Source organism: Pleurodeles waltl, chromosome 1_1, assembly GCF_031143425.1.
Source record: "Pleurodeles waltl isolate 20211129_DDA chromosome 1_1, aPleWal1.hap1.20221129, whole genome shotgun sequence".
Lineage (NCBI taxonomy): Eukaryota > Metazoa > Chordata > Amphibia > Caudata > Salamandridae > Pleurodeles > Pleurodeles waltl.
In genome coordinates, this window is record NC_090436.1 from 139,867,814 (window position 1) to 139,884,590 (window position 16,777).

A 16,777-nucleotide genomic window follows, 5' to 3' on the forward strand; every position below is an offset into this window, starting at 1 on the left:
TGATAACACAGGAAAGCAAAGGCATGCACACAATCTGTTTGCGTGCGTTGGCACTTTAAACACATGCTGATGGGCTTTGTCAATGGTTATTTTTTGATTGGTTTAAGATTAATTTTACATTTCTTTTTTAATTTACATCCACATTTCGATGATTACGCTATCATTTGATTTGACTAGTTTTAACCATGCATGCCTGTTTCCTTCTCCGACATTCTTTGTTTTACATATATAATTTACATGTGACATCTGTGATTTAGTTTAATCATTTTTATATTGCTTGATGAACTTGGATTCCAATGAATATGCTATCCTGATTTACACACTATGACGACTGCTGACAGCCACAGTGAGTTAAACACTGACTGAAACAGGTGCCTATTTGCTTCTCGGGAGTTCAAAATCTCGTTTAAGCCAACACAGCTCTACATCCTTCTGAACGTCTAAGTGACCACCATACGTTAGATAATTGTAAGGCCTGTTATTTACAGCGTTTAGAAGTGGGAGAAGGGCAGTGTGAAGCACTTTAAAAAAGGCATTCTTATGAAGAAGCTAATCTTTAAAGTGTTTCAAACTGAACCAAGTGAGTTCAGTTGTTCTGAAGAGGCAACACTTCCCTAACCCTAAAAAAAAACAGAAAGAGACAGATGGTCACTTCCTGGCCCAATCCTTAGTGATTGCCATCAGCTCAAACTACAATTCCCTGCTATTTAAAGACTGCACTTCACAAAAGGAGCATCAGATGTTCTCCTTATACCATAAATCAAACTACGTATTTCCCCTGAGAAAGCCCAGATGGGCACGGTTTTTAGAATAATGCGACGGCATGCAGTTTGATTAATTACATTCAGGGCTTGCCAGACCTTTGTTTTAGTTAAAAACATCAGCTTTTTGACCTGGCCGCCTTATTCTTAAGACTCAGGAAGTTACCATAGACTTTTTAGACCACAGGTTGCAAATACAAAAACTTTTCAATTTTGCATAACAAACAAAACAGTGTGCACCTTTTTTGGAGGCCCTGGTAAGAGAGTAAATGTGGCATTAACTGATTTCACATTTGTTTTTCCATATTCTCATAATAAAATGTAGAGAAAATACATGGCCTCATTTACAAGCCCCTTGCGACACCGTAGCGTTATTTTTTCTGACGTTACGCCGGCGCGGAATAGTCTCCCACCCATGCCGTATTTACAAACTGGTGCAATGGGACCATTGGGCCAGTTTGTAAACCCTTGCTCCACATTATACCTGTGCCAGGTATAATGTATGCAAAGGAGGCGTTCCCCGGCAAGGAGGCCCTTTGGAATGGAGCAGTGAAATCTACCAGATTTCACTGCGTCATTCTAGAGTCATTTTTTAACACCTGCTCTGGGCATTTTTTAACGCCTGTGCTTTCTTCTATGGGCCTCCCCACGCTTTGCTGGACTACCATCAAAATTCTGACACTGCTGTGCTAACGAGCGCCATGGTGCTCTGGATTGTAAATACAGCGCTACCATAGTGTTGTTAGGGGGCCATGGGTGGCGCAAGCAAACTGGCGCATCGTCAGCGATGCACCGGTTTCTTGTAAATGAGGCTCACATTGTTTCCAAATTTCAATTTGGAAAAGTTTGACTAGGTTTGAGGTATAATCAGTTTGTGCCACCTTTTATCACAGAAGTGGCATAATCAGTTGCTGCTGTCTGAAAGAAAGGACTGCTGATGGACTATGGTTTACATGTTAAAATCTCTATCACACACAAAAACTGATTTAATTGCAAAAAAGGAGCAAAATATCAACTGGGTAAGTTTATATAGCTAAGTATAAGTTTATGAAACTATTCTCCACATACATACATGCATCGTGACAATATATTGATATCATCAGTGTATGTGGATGTGCAGTTAAGAGTAGTAGATCTTTTTGTATATGCTACCTGGTTGGTATTTTGGTACTCAACATTTTTGCTACAGTTTTATGTAGCATAATATTTATTACTCGATATTGTGCTATGGTGCAAACACCTTCCAGAATATTGATTAGGGCATATATGTGCAAAATTCACGGAAGCAAGAAATGAATGCAAAATGTTTTTTCATTGGAATTTGCCTCATGCCATGTTCCCAGGATTACCACTGACTACTCAAATGTCTTCTCATCAGATTTATTATATGCAAATGTATCGAATGTGAATATACTGGACGTCTGGTTTGGACCTTCCCTGCTGGCTATATTAGATACCCAACTTTAGATACTGCAGTACGGCATCCTGAGAGGTGTTTGGTGCACCTGATTGTAGAAGTAGAGCTATCACTGGCACAGTACACAGTTAAAAAAGTAATAAAAACGTCTGTCTCACAAAGAACAACAAAGCATAACAATGAAAGATTTGTAACTATACAGTTGTAAAATGACAAATGATGCTTTGCAGGGGAAGAGAGTGATCATAGAGCACAGAGTTGGAGTGATTTGCCAGGAGTGACAAAATGTTGATTAAATCCCACATAGGATTACAACCCACATAATAGTTCAGGCAGACTAACCACAGCAAAACGTTTTATAGAATTTACTTTTGACAAAGTGTGTTTTTTATATTTTCCTTTAAAGATGGGTTCTGCTGATACACCAATAGATGGTTCATTTGCACCGTTTTTTAGTTTTTATTTACATGTCATGAGACCTTCCCTATGATGTTTATATATATGTGGTATTTGTACAGCATCAATCTAACCAAAAGGCTGCGGAGTGTTATACAGTGTTAACAGCAAAGATATAGTCAACATGTGACTGGAGGAGTAACTGGCTTGTGGACTGTTATTGCATCAGGATGTAAGGTGCTTTAAAGAGGTAATTCTTCAGGTCTTTCCTGAACTGGAGTGGGTTGTGGCAGTCCTAATGGAAATGAGATAATATCATGTGTACTGGGAGAATAAAATATACATGCACATTCATTACAAACTCATATCACTTGAAGGTATATTTATTTGGTTTCCATTGGACATTAACTCAATGTTTTTGAGAATTGGACATGCGGGTGTAGGGTTATTTAAACATGACACCCTGGGATTATGTTCACTTACAGCTCTGAAGTCACCTGAATATGCACGGAGGGTTACTCTCATTTGCAGCCCTGAGAATTTTCACCTTAGGGATAATTTGCGTCTGCAACCCTGAGTGTTGTCAAATAAGCGAACTTGAAATTATTACAAACTGAAAACTGTGAAGTTATTCAAACCTGAGTGGATAAGGTCATTCACCCTCCAACACTGAGGATAGTCACAGCAAGGAACAGTGAGTTATTTGAACTTGGGAAGTTCAGGTTGTCCGCATCTGTGACCTCAGGATATCTACACTCAACGTTATTTACTCATGCGATCCTCAGCCTACGTGGGCCTGTGACTTGCAATATTTAAACTTGGCACCATAAGGTTATTATAATTAGTAACTCTAAGGTTAATCAAACCTGCTACCTTAAAGTTGTTCAACCTTGTAACTCTGGTGATACTCACAACTACAGGACTTAGGTTTATTCTGCCCTACCCCCTCAACTTTATTCACATTTGCTTTTTGTCATGTCATCTAAACCTAAATTAATTCCAGCCACTGGCAATTGCTCGGGCTACGTTCCAGTCCGCTGTTTTTCACCCATCATGACACTTTAAAGAAAGGTCCACCTTATGCAAATCAGCACTAACCCTGACCCTCATGGCAACAAGGTGTCCCAAAAAGGCAGGTGAGACCCCCTCAAGAAGGGACCACAAGCAACCCCAGACCAGTTTTGCCCTACTTGGGGCTCACCAGTAAGGTGTAGCTTGAGGGATTCTGCACACAGTAGGACAGATCAAAAAGCATCACTAGCTCAGCATCTCCCTATGGCCCAGGTGCACAAACTTCATCTTGCCTTCACTCAGGCAATTAATGCCTTTGTCGAAATACAAAAATATAAAAAGGATCATAGCATCTGCATTCAATCTTACTTTGTAATAATTTTAGAAAATGCCAGTCTAGTGTTTTTTTTATTATTGATTTAGTTATATCCTAGTTAAGTTTAAAACTGAAGGGTTTATAATAATGTCTCACGAGTGCCACCTTATAGTAGTGACTCTGTGTCAATGCATGTTATTATTGTACTCCCGTGTTTATTAGTGGCTACCAAAATATAGTGCTCCTTACAAGTCTATGAAGGTAATTTAGAGTTTGACAAGCAGGGTACTCCATCAAATGCGATGGCCTACCCTGTCTGACTCACTTAGGGATGGATCATCAACTTTCCATCGGCGGAGTCCCTGTTAGCTCCATCATTGTACAGCTGCCTCCAACTGCCCAATGGAGTAGGGGCCTTTAGAGTAAAGCCATCACACCACCATGAAAAAACGAGCTGTGAGGAGCAGAAAAAGTAACAATGACCCCGACATCCTGGGAGAAAACTCTCAAGGTTGTGGGAGCCTTTTGTTTTTTTTGTGTTTCAATCACAAACACTCATTTCGGGAGCTTGTGTTTAAAAGACAAAAAATATGAAAAGCTTGGTGGGCGGCCATCTAAATCGACGACGGCCATCTACAAAACTTTTGGTACCTTGAAGGTTACTGCTGTGGTCCCTTTCAGCGAACAGAGATGCCTACTGGACTGTCGGTCATGGATAAATAGGTTGGACTGCCTCTGTGGCAGTTTAAATCAGGTTCTGTAGTTTGTTCCTATTTTTGGTTTGGGAAATCTGGTCACCTTACAGTGGGGGTGCTTTGAACTGGGGAATAGAGTATATATAAAGGTTCTGCAGCAGTGCACGCGCCGTTTATTGATTCTTTCTGCCCTACAAAGAGTTGTCTCATTGTGCTGCATTCACCCTCTCGAAAACTACAGAATTTCTTGCACGTTAGGGCTCCCACCAGGAAGTTTATTTGAAGTGGAATCAGACATCTTATTAATGGAAAGAACTTACAATGGTATTGGAGATCTGAAAATCGACGTTCCTAATTAAAAAGAAAATGACAGTAACTCTAACAAAAGTGACAGCTTCGGTGAAACTATGTTAAAAAAAAAAAACAGAATGCCCCCCCACTTCTGGTAACATGTCTAAACATGATGAAAAAATAACATTCTTCTTGAAGGGAGTGAACTAAAACGAGTGTCGAAGACCAAAGTAAGTTAAAATAAACTCAGTGGCACACAAATCATCAGGAACACACCCGGCACTTCTCCCACATCCTCTCTGAACTGAACATGTCAAGCGTCATCGTTAAGGGCTGACATGGTTGCTCATTGATTTACTATATCCTGCCGCTGCCTCCTCACCACTTCACGGCCAGCTCCAGTTTCCATCTCTTCAGTCTGTTAGGGCAGTGGTCTCAAACGTCTTAGGCTTTGAACCTAAAGTACGAAAACTATTTTCTCGTGATACACCATATGTTCACAAGTAAGCGAAAATAATACTGCAGATAACCAGTGGCTTCGCTATCCATGATTTTCAGAGAGTACACGAGGGGCAATAGATAAACTAGCAGGACAACATGCAACAGAAGATGACGATTGTAAGCATGAGTTTACAAAACTATATATCTATATATATATATTCCCTGAAAAACTCGCACCCTTGAAATGCACAGTTTTCTTATCAATAATTTTATTGCAAATGTTACAGTGATAATATTAAAGATGCCATGCAAGAGCTCATCAATGATATAATATATGGAGCTGTGCATGGCGAAGACGTGAGTTATAGTTACCTTAGGGGGCGAGTTTTAGTTATTTGAAAGAACTCTAACTCTAACTGCTGAAATTCTAGCTTTTGTACAAGTAAATTCAGAACCCAACTATAACCTCCCTGTAACCTTTGTTTTTTTAAGTGATATTCAGTTTTTTTAACTTAAAGTAATTTTAATTACTATAAGTTATTCCAAACCCTTTGCGTGGCAGGGGTTGGTCGGAAGGCCTGGTCTACAGCCAGGCCTTGCAGCCAAGCCCTGATAACAACCCAATACTGCACCACGCAGAGACATTGGCTGTGCAGGTTGGCCACAGGCCTGTCTCTGTGAGTCGGTGTGTGAGTGTCTGAGTGGGTATGTGAGTCTATGAGTGGGTCTGAGTGGGTGCATGAGTGTTTGAGTGGGTGGGTGAGTGGGCGCCTGCTTCTCGAGGTGCATGTATGAGTGAATGAATTAGTGTAGGAATGAGTCTGTGGTGTTTCTTACATTTTTTTTTCATGATTGCAAAAGTGAATAAATCGCAAAAATTCCTGAAAATTCGCAATTACTGCACATAAGGATGTAATATTATTTCACACCCATGATTTACCCCTAAAACACATCTATATCACACCCTTGGGGTCAGGATACTTTCACCTTGACTCCTTTTGCCACTTTCAATTTGGAATTTCCCCCCTGATGGCCGTGTCCCGTGAAATAAAATGGCAGCCGCAACTTTTTAGTCAGGGTGCGGTCAGCCAATTACAGCATTTCCTTTTGCACGCTGTTAGAAATGGAGTCTCCGGTTGGCAGTCAGTTTGCACTCTGTCTAAGCAGGGACTATCACTCTAGTCAGGGCAATAGAGATATACAGCTCAGATAACCCCTTCTCCCCCCATTGGTAGCTTGGCACAAGAATTCAGGCTTATCTGAGAGGCAATGTGTAAAGTATTTGTACAAACACTCACAGTAACACAGTGAAAACACCACAAAAGGACTCAACACCAGTTTAGAGAAATAGCCAATATTTATCTAAATCAAACAAGACAAGAATGGCAAAAATCCAACATACACAAGTAGAGCTATGATTTTTTAAATTAAATAAAATATTATTCTATAGAAAACAATGGATGTGTTGTTGTTACACAAAGTACCTGGTTTGCATAAAAAATAAAGCCGCACGAGCGAGCGTGCATTGGTAAAGTCAGTGATGCGTCAATGCCTTTCTCACAAGTGAGGCCGTGTGTTGTTTCTTCTCCGGTCGCATAGACAATGTGTTGTTTTTCTCTCCCGCAAGAGATCTATGCGTTGATTCCTGGATGGGCAGCTCGGGTCTGGGCAGGTTCATGTTGATTTTGACACCCAGCGGCGATGCATGCGAAATCCAGTTGCACGGTGAAGAGGAACTGCACTGCATGGGGCTTCCGTCATTTCTCCAGCCACAAGGTAGGTGTTGCATTGATTTTCCAGCCGCGATGAAGGTGGTGCATCGATTTCTCAGCCGCGATGCAGGTGGTGCGTCGTTTTTACAGCTGTGTTGCAGGTGGTGCATCAAATCTTTCCCAGCACGGTGCCTGTGCGTGGATTTCCACCTTGGTTCCACCAGCGTCACCTTTCAAGGGCCTAGGGACTGGGGTGGGCACCACTTGGCAGGGTAGGAGTCTCAGCAGAGAGTCCAGGTGCTGGCAGAGGAAATCTTTGATGGCCCTGAGACTTCAAAACAGGAGGCAAGCTCAGTCCAAGCCTTGTAAACACTTCAACAGTAGGAATATATCACAAAGTCCAGTCTTTGTCCTCTTTCAGGAAGAAGCATCAACTGCAGGCCAACCCAGTAAAGCACAGTCACAGGCAAAGGGGCAGTACTCTTCCTCCAGCTCTTCTCCTTGGCAGAGGTTCCTCTTTAGTCCAGAAGTAATCTAAAAATCTGTGGTTTTGGTTCCATTACTTATACCACTTTCTGCCTTTGAAGTAGGGAACCTTCAAAGTAAAGTCTCTGTTGTTCACAAGATCCTGCCTTGCCCAGGCTTGGCCCCAGACACAAGCCAGTGTGTTGGAGACTGCATTGTGTGAGGGCAGGCACAGCCAATTCAGGTGTAAGTGTCACCCCCCTCACCCACGCTAGTGCAGATGACCCATCAGAATATGCAGGCTACACCCAATCTCCCTTTGTGTCACTGTCTAGTGGAGATTCAAAAACATCCCTGTCTGACCCAGACAGGGTATACACAGGCAGGCACAGTCACAAAATGGTTTAAGCAAGAAAATGCCCGCTTTCTAAAAGTGGCATTTTCAAACTGACAATTTAAAAAACAACTTTACCAAAAATGCATTTTGAAATTGTGAGTTCAGAGACCCCAAACTCCTTTCTCTATCTGCTCCCAAAGGGAAACTGCACTTAAAAGTTATTTAAAGGCAGCCCCGAGGTTACCCTATGAGAGAGATAGGCCTTGCAACAGTGAAAATCGAATTTGCCAGGATTTCACTATGAGGAGATGTAATACCCACCCCTTTAACATACACTGCATCCTGCCCGGGGCTACCTAGGGCAAACCTTAGGGGTGCCTCACATGTATAAAATGGGAAGATTTGGGCCTGGCAGTAGGTACACTTTCCAGGTCGATTTGGCAGTTTAAAACTGCACACACAGACACTCCAGTGGCAGGTCTGAGCCATGTTTACAGGGCTACTTATGTGAGTAGCACAATCAGTGCTGCAGGCCCACTACTAGCATTTGATTTACAGGCCATAGGCACCTCTAGTGCACTTTACTAGGGACTTACTAATAAATCAAATATGCCAATCATGGAAAAGCCAATTCCACATACAATTCACACAGGGAGCACTTGCACTTTAGCACTGGTCAGCAGTGGTAAAGTGCCCAGAGTACCAAAACCAGCAAAAACAAAATCCAGCACACAGACAAAGTATAGGAAGCACAGGCAGAAAAGACAGGGGAGACCAGGCCAAGGATGCTAGGGCTAACAAGTGTCCCCCCCAGCTAAAAGTGGGGAAAACTACCCAACCTCATTGGAGTTCTCATCACTAAGGCGGAAGAATCTGGACAGACCATCAGTATTGGTGTGTTCTGCTCCACGACGGTGTTCCACCGTAAAGTCCATTCCCTACACGGAGATGTACCACCTCAACAGTTTTGGGTTCTCACCCCTCATCTGCATTAACATCTGAGAGGCATGTGGTCTGCCTGAACCCGAAGTGAGACCCAAACAAGCAGGGTCTTAGCTTCTTCAGGGCCCAGACCACAGCAAAAGATTATAGCTCAATTGCACTCCACCTAGGTTCCCAGCGAAGTAACCTCCTACTAATGAAGGCTACAGGCTGCTCTAGGCCCTCTTCATTTAGCTGTGCAAGTTCTGCACCCACACCATGCTCTGAAGCGTCAGTCTGCATGACGAACTCCTTGGAGAAGACAGGTGCCTTCAGCACGGGTGCCGCGCACATGGCTGCCTTCAGAGTATGTTATGTTATGTTATAAGATTTTATATAGCGCATTATCTGCCCGAAGGCCTCGTAGCGCTTTATGCTGACAACTTGATCACAAGAAACATAACATCAGATACTTCAAACTATAAATAGCCATGTTTTTTAAATTTTACGGGATGTCACTTCCCGTGAGCATGCTCGAATATTTATCGGCAGACTATTCCATAATTTTGCTCCTTGAAAGGACATGGTTCTTTCTCCCCATCTTGCCTTTCTTGCTCTTGGAACCTTAGCCAGACTGTCCGAGGAGGATCTCAGTTGTCTTCCTGGTATATAAAAGGTGGCTAATGGTCTGGTCATCTCAGGACCGAGATTATGTAGGGCTCTGTACATATAACATAGGGTTTTAAATTGAATTCTTTTGGCGACAGGAAGCCAATGTAGCAAAGATATTCCCTTACGCACAGACTGATGTTTAGGAATGTTCAAAAGTGCTTGTGCTGCAGCATTCTGGACCTTCTGTAGTCTGTCTATCACATATTGGGGCGATCCTGTAAATAAGGCATTCCAGTAATCAAGCCGGGTGCCTATCATGGCCTGGAAAACTAATCTCTTAGCTGTAAAGGGAAGAATTGCTAGTATCTTCCTGAGCATTCTCAGGAGTGCGAAGGAAGTTCCCGCTGTTCTGTTAGCATGTTGGGCCATTGTCAGGAGGGGTCCAACCAGACTCCCAAACTTTTTACAAGGTCCTTGGGCGGTGGAAGAGCACCTAGCCCCTCTATTATTGTGGACCCTACTAAGGGGTTCTTGGGATGTCCAAAGAACATCACCTCAGTTTTGCCATTGTTGAATTTTAGTTTACTGGATGCCAACCATTCAGCCACTGCCCGTAAGCAGGGTCCAAGCGCTGTCCTGAAGTCCGGTTGCTTATTGAACAAGGAGAGGAGAAGTTGTGTGTCGTCAGCGTAGGAAATCAGTTTCTAGCCAAATGATTGGACAATCTCAGTGAGTGGAAGCATATAAATATTAAATAGCAACAGTCTTAGGGATGAACCTTGCGGAACTCCACAGCAACTTGAAATACGTTTGGAATAGCAAGAACTTTCTAGTACCTGATAGGATCTTTCCTTAATAAAGGAATTAAGCCAATCAAGAGTGGTACCGGTTATTCCCGCCTCTTGTAGCCTTTCCATTAAAACATCCAGGTCTACCGTGTCAAACGCGGCGCTGAGATCTAACAGAACAATTGCAGTTTCGATCCCTCTGTCAAGTTGCAATTTGGCTTCTTCAGTAATTGCTATTAATGCAGTTTCAGTCCACGTCGTGGCCTGAAACCCATCTGTGTTGGATGAAGAATCTTATTCTCCTCCAAAAAAAAGGAGAGTTGGCCCTGTACATGCCTTTCGGCTATTTTGGCTATAATGGGTAACAAAGAGATAGGACGGTAATTATTCATAATTTCTGGGTCCAGATTAGATTTTTTCAGAAGGGGCTTAACAATTCCAACATCCAAAGCAGTCTGGCAAGCCTTCGTCCAGATCACCTTTTTGGGTTGCTTCTTGGAGGTTAACTCAGTCAAGGGGGCAACAATAGTGCCATACCCCTTGACAAACCTCCTGTAGTATCCTGTGAGACCTAGAAAGGCTCTCACCTCTGTCTGGGTCCTGAGAGGCTCCCAAGCCAGAATGGATCAATCTTTGGCTGGAGGGGTGCCACCTGGCCACTCCCCACCTGGTGTCCCAAGTACAACACAGACTGCTGTCCTATTTGGCACTTACTATCCTTAATAGTGAGGCCTGCCTTCTGCAGAGCCTTCAACACTTTGCAGAGGTGCTGCAGGTGTTCCTCACAGCTGGAGATGAACACTGCAATGTCATCCAAGTTGGCTGCACTGAAATCCTCCAACCTAGCCAAAACTGTTTGACCAACCTCTGAAAGGTGTCAGGGGCATTTTTCATCCCAAAGGGCATAACCCCAAACTAGTGGTGCCCATCTGGAGTGGAAAATGCCGACTTCTCCTTTGCCCCATCACTTAAGGCAATCTGACAGTACCCAGACGTTAAATCAAATTGCTGAGAAACTTGGCAGGTCTCAACCGATCCATGAGCGTTCAGCTCTGGGGATGGGTGGAGTGTCAGTCTTCGTGACGTTGTTGAGTCCACGGTAGTCCACACAGAACCTGAGTTCTGGGGTGGCACCGGGGGCAGCAGCCTTTGGGAGCAAGACCACGGGGCTGGCCTAAGAACTACTTGAAAACTCAATAACCCCTAATGCTAACATCTTGGACACCTCATTGTTGATGCTAGCCTTGACCTTGTTAGTCACTCTGAAAATCTTGTGCTTCACAGGTGGACTGTCCCCAGTGTCCACATCATGAGTACACAGATGAGTGACTGCTGGGGTCAAGGAGAACAACGGGGCAAACTGTCCCAACACCTTCGACAGTCCCTCTGTTGCTCTGGGGTCAGTGAGGGGGAGAGGTTCACACCATCCCCAGACCATCCTTTTCCTGGCAGACATGAGGTCAGGAAGAGACTCACTCTTTTCCTCCACCCCATTATCTGTTGCTAGGAGCATTGTTAACTCAGACCTCTCAAAGTGACGTTTGATGCTGTTCACATGCAGGACCCTCAAAGGGTTCCTTGGTGTCCGCAAGTTCACCAGATAAGTGAACTCACACTTGCGCTCCACCACCTCAAAAGGCCAAGTTCACTTATCTCGGAGAGCATGAGGCTCAACTTGGGCCATGACCTACACTTTCTGGCAAGGCTAAAATTCCACCAGAGTGGCATTCTGGTCGTACCAGCGTTTCATGTCTTCCTGGCTTGCTCCAGGTTCTGCTGAGTGAGCTTCCTGGAGCGTGGTTTCTGGTTTCTAAAAGCCAGCTTCTAACAAAGCACATCCTGGGGGGAGGGGCTTACTGAAGGCTTTCTCCAAGCCCTCCTTCACCAGACTCAGAGGTACCCTCAAGGGTTGGCTGTACAACAACTCAAAGGGGCTAAAACCAAGTCCCTTCTGTGGCACCTCCCTATAAGCAAACAGAAGGCATGGCAATAGGGCATCCCACTTTTGCCTCATGGGCTCTGAAAGGCCCATAATCATGCACTTCAGGGTTCGTTGAATCTCTCAATCAAACCATTTCCTTGGGGGTGGTCAGAAGTGGTGAATTTGTAGGTCACCCCACACTCCTTCCACAGAGACTTCATATAAGTAGATATGAAGTTGGTACCCCTGCCAGATACCACCTTCTTGGGGAACTCCGTGCAGGAAAAAACCCTTCTATCTCTGGCCCACCACAGGGGCTGCGATTGATCTAAGAGGCATAGCTTCTGTGTACCAGGTGGCATGGTCCACCAAGACCAGGATAAACCTGTTGCCCATGTCTGTCTTGGGATCCAGAGACCCCACAATGTCAATCCCACCATATCAAAGGGGGTGCTGACCACAGGAAAAGGATAAAGGGGAGCCTTACATTTCCCCCCACTTTTGCCACTTACCTGACAAGTTTGGCAAGACCTACATTATGCATCAGAGTGCCTGTGCATTTGGGGAAGTAGAAGTGGGTGACAATCCTTGCAAAGGCCTTGTCCTGCCCCAAATGTCCAGCTAACGGCACATCATGAACCAAACCCATTAGGAAGGCTCTGAAGTACTGGGGTACCACCTGCACACCTGTTGCCCCAGGCTCAGGAACCTTAAGCTCACTATACAAGAGACCATCCTTCCAATAAATCCAGTGTGATCCGGACTCCTTGCCAGATGCCTGGTCTGCAGCCTGCTGCTGCAGACCCTCGAAAGTAGGGCATGCCTTCTGTGCCTCACACAATGCTTCCCTGGTGGGACCCCCCTTTTCTTGCTGCCAATGGGTCACCTCGGGAACCTCCCCCACTTCTGCCACTTGTTCCCCTGCAGGTTCTGGGGTGTCCCCCTCAGGTTCAGCCTCCTCCCAGACCGTGGGAACTTTTGTGGTCTGTTTCCCGTGCCCGTGCCCTTCCTCCTTCTGGCAGACACCTGGGCCACTCTTTCAGGCTCCAGGGCCTCCTGATCACCCTGAAAGGATGCCGCTGACCGGGTGGTCACACATGCCCACCATGGCAGACCCAACATCTCCAAGTGTGATCTGTGTTCCTCCTTCCCCCAAGGGTAACCCTCCAGGCCATTGCCTAGCAGGCAATCAACAGGCATGGTTGCAATCACAGCTACTCTCAAGGAACCTGAGACCCCCCACCACCACTCAAAGGAAACCTGTACCACTTTGCACAGGCGCTAAGAGTTGTCTACTGCAACTACTTGGTGAAGTGCATGGGGAACTACCTGCTCTTCACACACCAGGTGACTTCTCACCCTAGTCACATTGGCTCCTGTGTCTCTCAGAGCCTGCATCCTTTGCCCCTTGATGGTCACCCACTGCCTGTACTTCTTAGTGTTCTCAGGCATGAGGGTCCTCTGGACCGTCTAACTGTCCCCTTGTGAGACAAGGGTCATTTTAGCTGGCTCCCATCCTTCTCCTGGAACCAACTCCTCCCCAGGAGCTACACTGGCCAAACCCAGTGGGTGCCTGTGTCCCCTTGGGACATTTGGGATCCCCCTCATGTGACCCACCTAATCATATTCACAGCACTTGTGGGGACCTCTCTCAGCAGGTTTCTTTTCAACTGGGTGATGGGAATCCTTACCCTGGGAACTAGGTTGGGGCCCTTTAGAGTACTCCCCTGTTTCACCTTACCCCCCCACTTCTTCTGATGGAGACCCTGCCCACTCTTGGCAGAGTTTCCCCCATACCTATTTTGGACCCTGGTGCTCTCCTACTGGTCTGCATCTTGAGCAAGCTTTCTGGTGTGAGTCAGCTTGCTGCCAATTAGGTGCTGCTGCAGCTCTGGAAAACAAAGACTATACAAATGCTCCCACACAATCAAATTGTATAGCCCCTCAAAAGTTGTCCCCTTACTACCCTTCACCAAACCATCCAGTGACCTGCAAAAAGAGTCTACATACTCCAACCAAGTTTGGGATTCTTTCTTCTTATAGGACCTGAACTTTTCCAGATACTGCTCAAGAGTAAGACCATATCTGGTGAGTAGGGTGTCCTTCATGATAGAGTAGGTGAGTCCCTGAGGATCCCCTAAGGATGTCAGAGTGTCCCTCCCATCTACCGCAAAGTGCTTCCACAGACCTGCACCCACCATGTGCTTCTGGGACCATGTTCATGTAGAGAGGTGACTCATATCCCTTAAACCACATATAGATGTCATCGTCCCTCTTGTAATTCTTTACTAAGTCCTTTGAAATGTGTGCCCTCCTTTCAGGCTGCACTGAGGTACTGCTGCCAACATCTCTGCTGGACTGGCTCCTTTGGTCCAGCGCCCTCAAACTTAACTCATGAGCCAAACACATATTTTTCTCTCCTATAGCCAACCTTCTCTCTTCCAACTCCATTTTAAGTTTTTCCAACTCCAAATGGTGCATCCTTTCTGCTTGTCTGTCCCGCAGCTCCTAAGGGGCCAGACCTTTGGAGGAAACACTACTGCCTTTCCTGGAGACCACTCCCCCAGATAGAACAGGGTTACCCAACACCACATTATGAATGCTCTGCACCTCCTCAACCTCATCCTCCCCCTACTGTGTGTGCCCCTCACCCTCCTTGGCTCCAACCCAGGCCCACAGTGCCTTTTGCAGCTCCTCCTTCCTAGCATAGCTCTTGATTGGGCAGGCAAAACCCTTACACAATTGCATTAAGTAGAGCCACTGTGAACTCCTCCATTTTCTCCAACGCAAACACAGCTTTTGTAGCAACAGCTGGTGCATCCCCAGACTGAGACATGCTTGTGAGGTTCAATAAAAATGCAAGAGTTCCAGAATGGCAGAGAGTTCCCAAGAAAATCAAAAAAGAATCAGAAAAAAGATCCAAAAAGAGAAAAAGCAAAAACAAGTACTATGTGGTCACGTAGTGGTCTGCACTGCAAACAGTAATGTACACTTATTCACTGTATGTCAAGTACAAATATAAGTTCTTTCCCACCGCTGCTGCCAATGTTAGAAATTGGGTCTCTGGTTGGCAGTCAGTTTGCACTCTGTCCAAGTAGGGACTCTCAATCTAGTCAGGGAAAGGGAGATACGCAGCTCAGATAACCCGTGCTCACCCCCTTGGTAGCTTGGCACACACAGTCAGGCTTATCTCAGAGGCAATGTGTAAAGTATGTGTACAAACACACACAGTGGCACAGTGTAAACACCACAAAAGGACTCAACACAAAGAACAGAACAACAAAAATCCAACATACACAAGTAATTATATAAATTTTTAAAGAAAAGAGTCTTACTCCATAGAAAACAATGGATGAGTTACACAAAGAACTTAGTTTGTGTCAAAAATAAAGCAGCGCGGGCAAGCGGGCGTCAGAAAAGTCAGTGATGCGTCAATTCCTTACTCGCAAGTTAGGCCATGCGTCATTTCTTCTCTGGTTCGGTAGACGATGCATCATTTTTCTCTCTGGCACGAGAGCGATGTGTCGATTTCCGGCCGGGCACCTCGGGTCCGGTCAGGTTGATGTCGATTTTGAAGCCCAGCGACAATACATGCGAAATCCGGCAGCACGGTGGTGAGGAACTGCACTGTGTGGTGCCTGTGTCAATTTCAGCAGCCGCTAGCGGGTGTTGTGTAGTTTCTCCAGCCACTATGCAGGAGAGGCATCTATTTCTTAGCCATGATGCAGGTGGTGCATCAATTTTTCGGCCACGATACTAGGGTGGTGCGTCAATTTTACAGCTTCGTTGCAGGTGGTGCGTCAAAAGTTTTCCCCGCATGTCTCCTGAGCATTGATTTCTGCCTTGGTTCTTTCAGCTTCACCTTTCAAGGGCCCACAGACTGGGGTGGGTACCACTTGGCAGAGTAGAAGTCTCAGAAGAGAGTCCAGGTGCTGACAGAGGAAGTCTTTAATGGTGCTGAGACTTCAAACAGGAGGCAAGCTCAGTCCAAGCCCTTGGAGACACTTCACAGTAGGAATATACCACAAAGTCCAGTCTTTGTCCTCTTTCAGGCAGAAAAAGCAACTGCAGGCCAACCTAGCAAAGCACAGCCACAGGCAAAAGGACAGTACTACTCCTACAGCTTTCCAGCTCAGCAGAGGTTCCTCTTGAGTCCAGAAGTAATAAAAAAATCTGGGGTTTTGGGTCCACTACTTATACCCCTTTCAGTCTTGGAAATAAGCAAACGTCAAAGGAAAGTCTCTGTTGTTCACAAGATCCTGCTTTGCCCAGGCCTGGCCCCAGACACACACCAGGGAGTTAGAGAATGCATTGTGTGAGGGCAGGCACAGCCCATACAGGTGTAAGTGTAAGCTCCTCCCTCCACTGTAGCACAGATGACCCATCAGGATATTCAGGCTACACCCCAGCTCCCTTTGTGTCACTGTCTAGTGGAGATTCAAAAACAGCCAAACTGTCAGTCTGACCCAGACAGTGAATGCACAAGCAGGCAGAGTCACAGAATGGTATAAGCAAGAAAATGCCCACTTTCAAAAAGTGGCATTTTCAAACTGACAATTTAAAAAACAACTTTACCAAAAGATGTATTTTTACATTGTGACTTCAGAGACCCCAAACTCCAAATCTCGATCTGCTCCCAAAGGGAAACTGCACTCAAAAGATATTTAAAGGCAGCCCCCATGTTAACCTATGA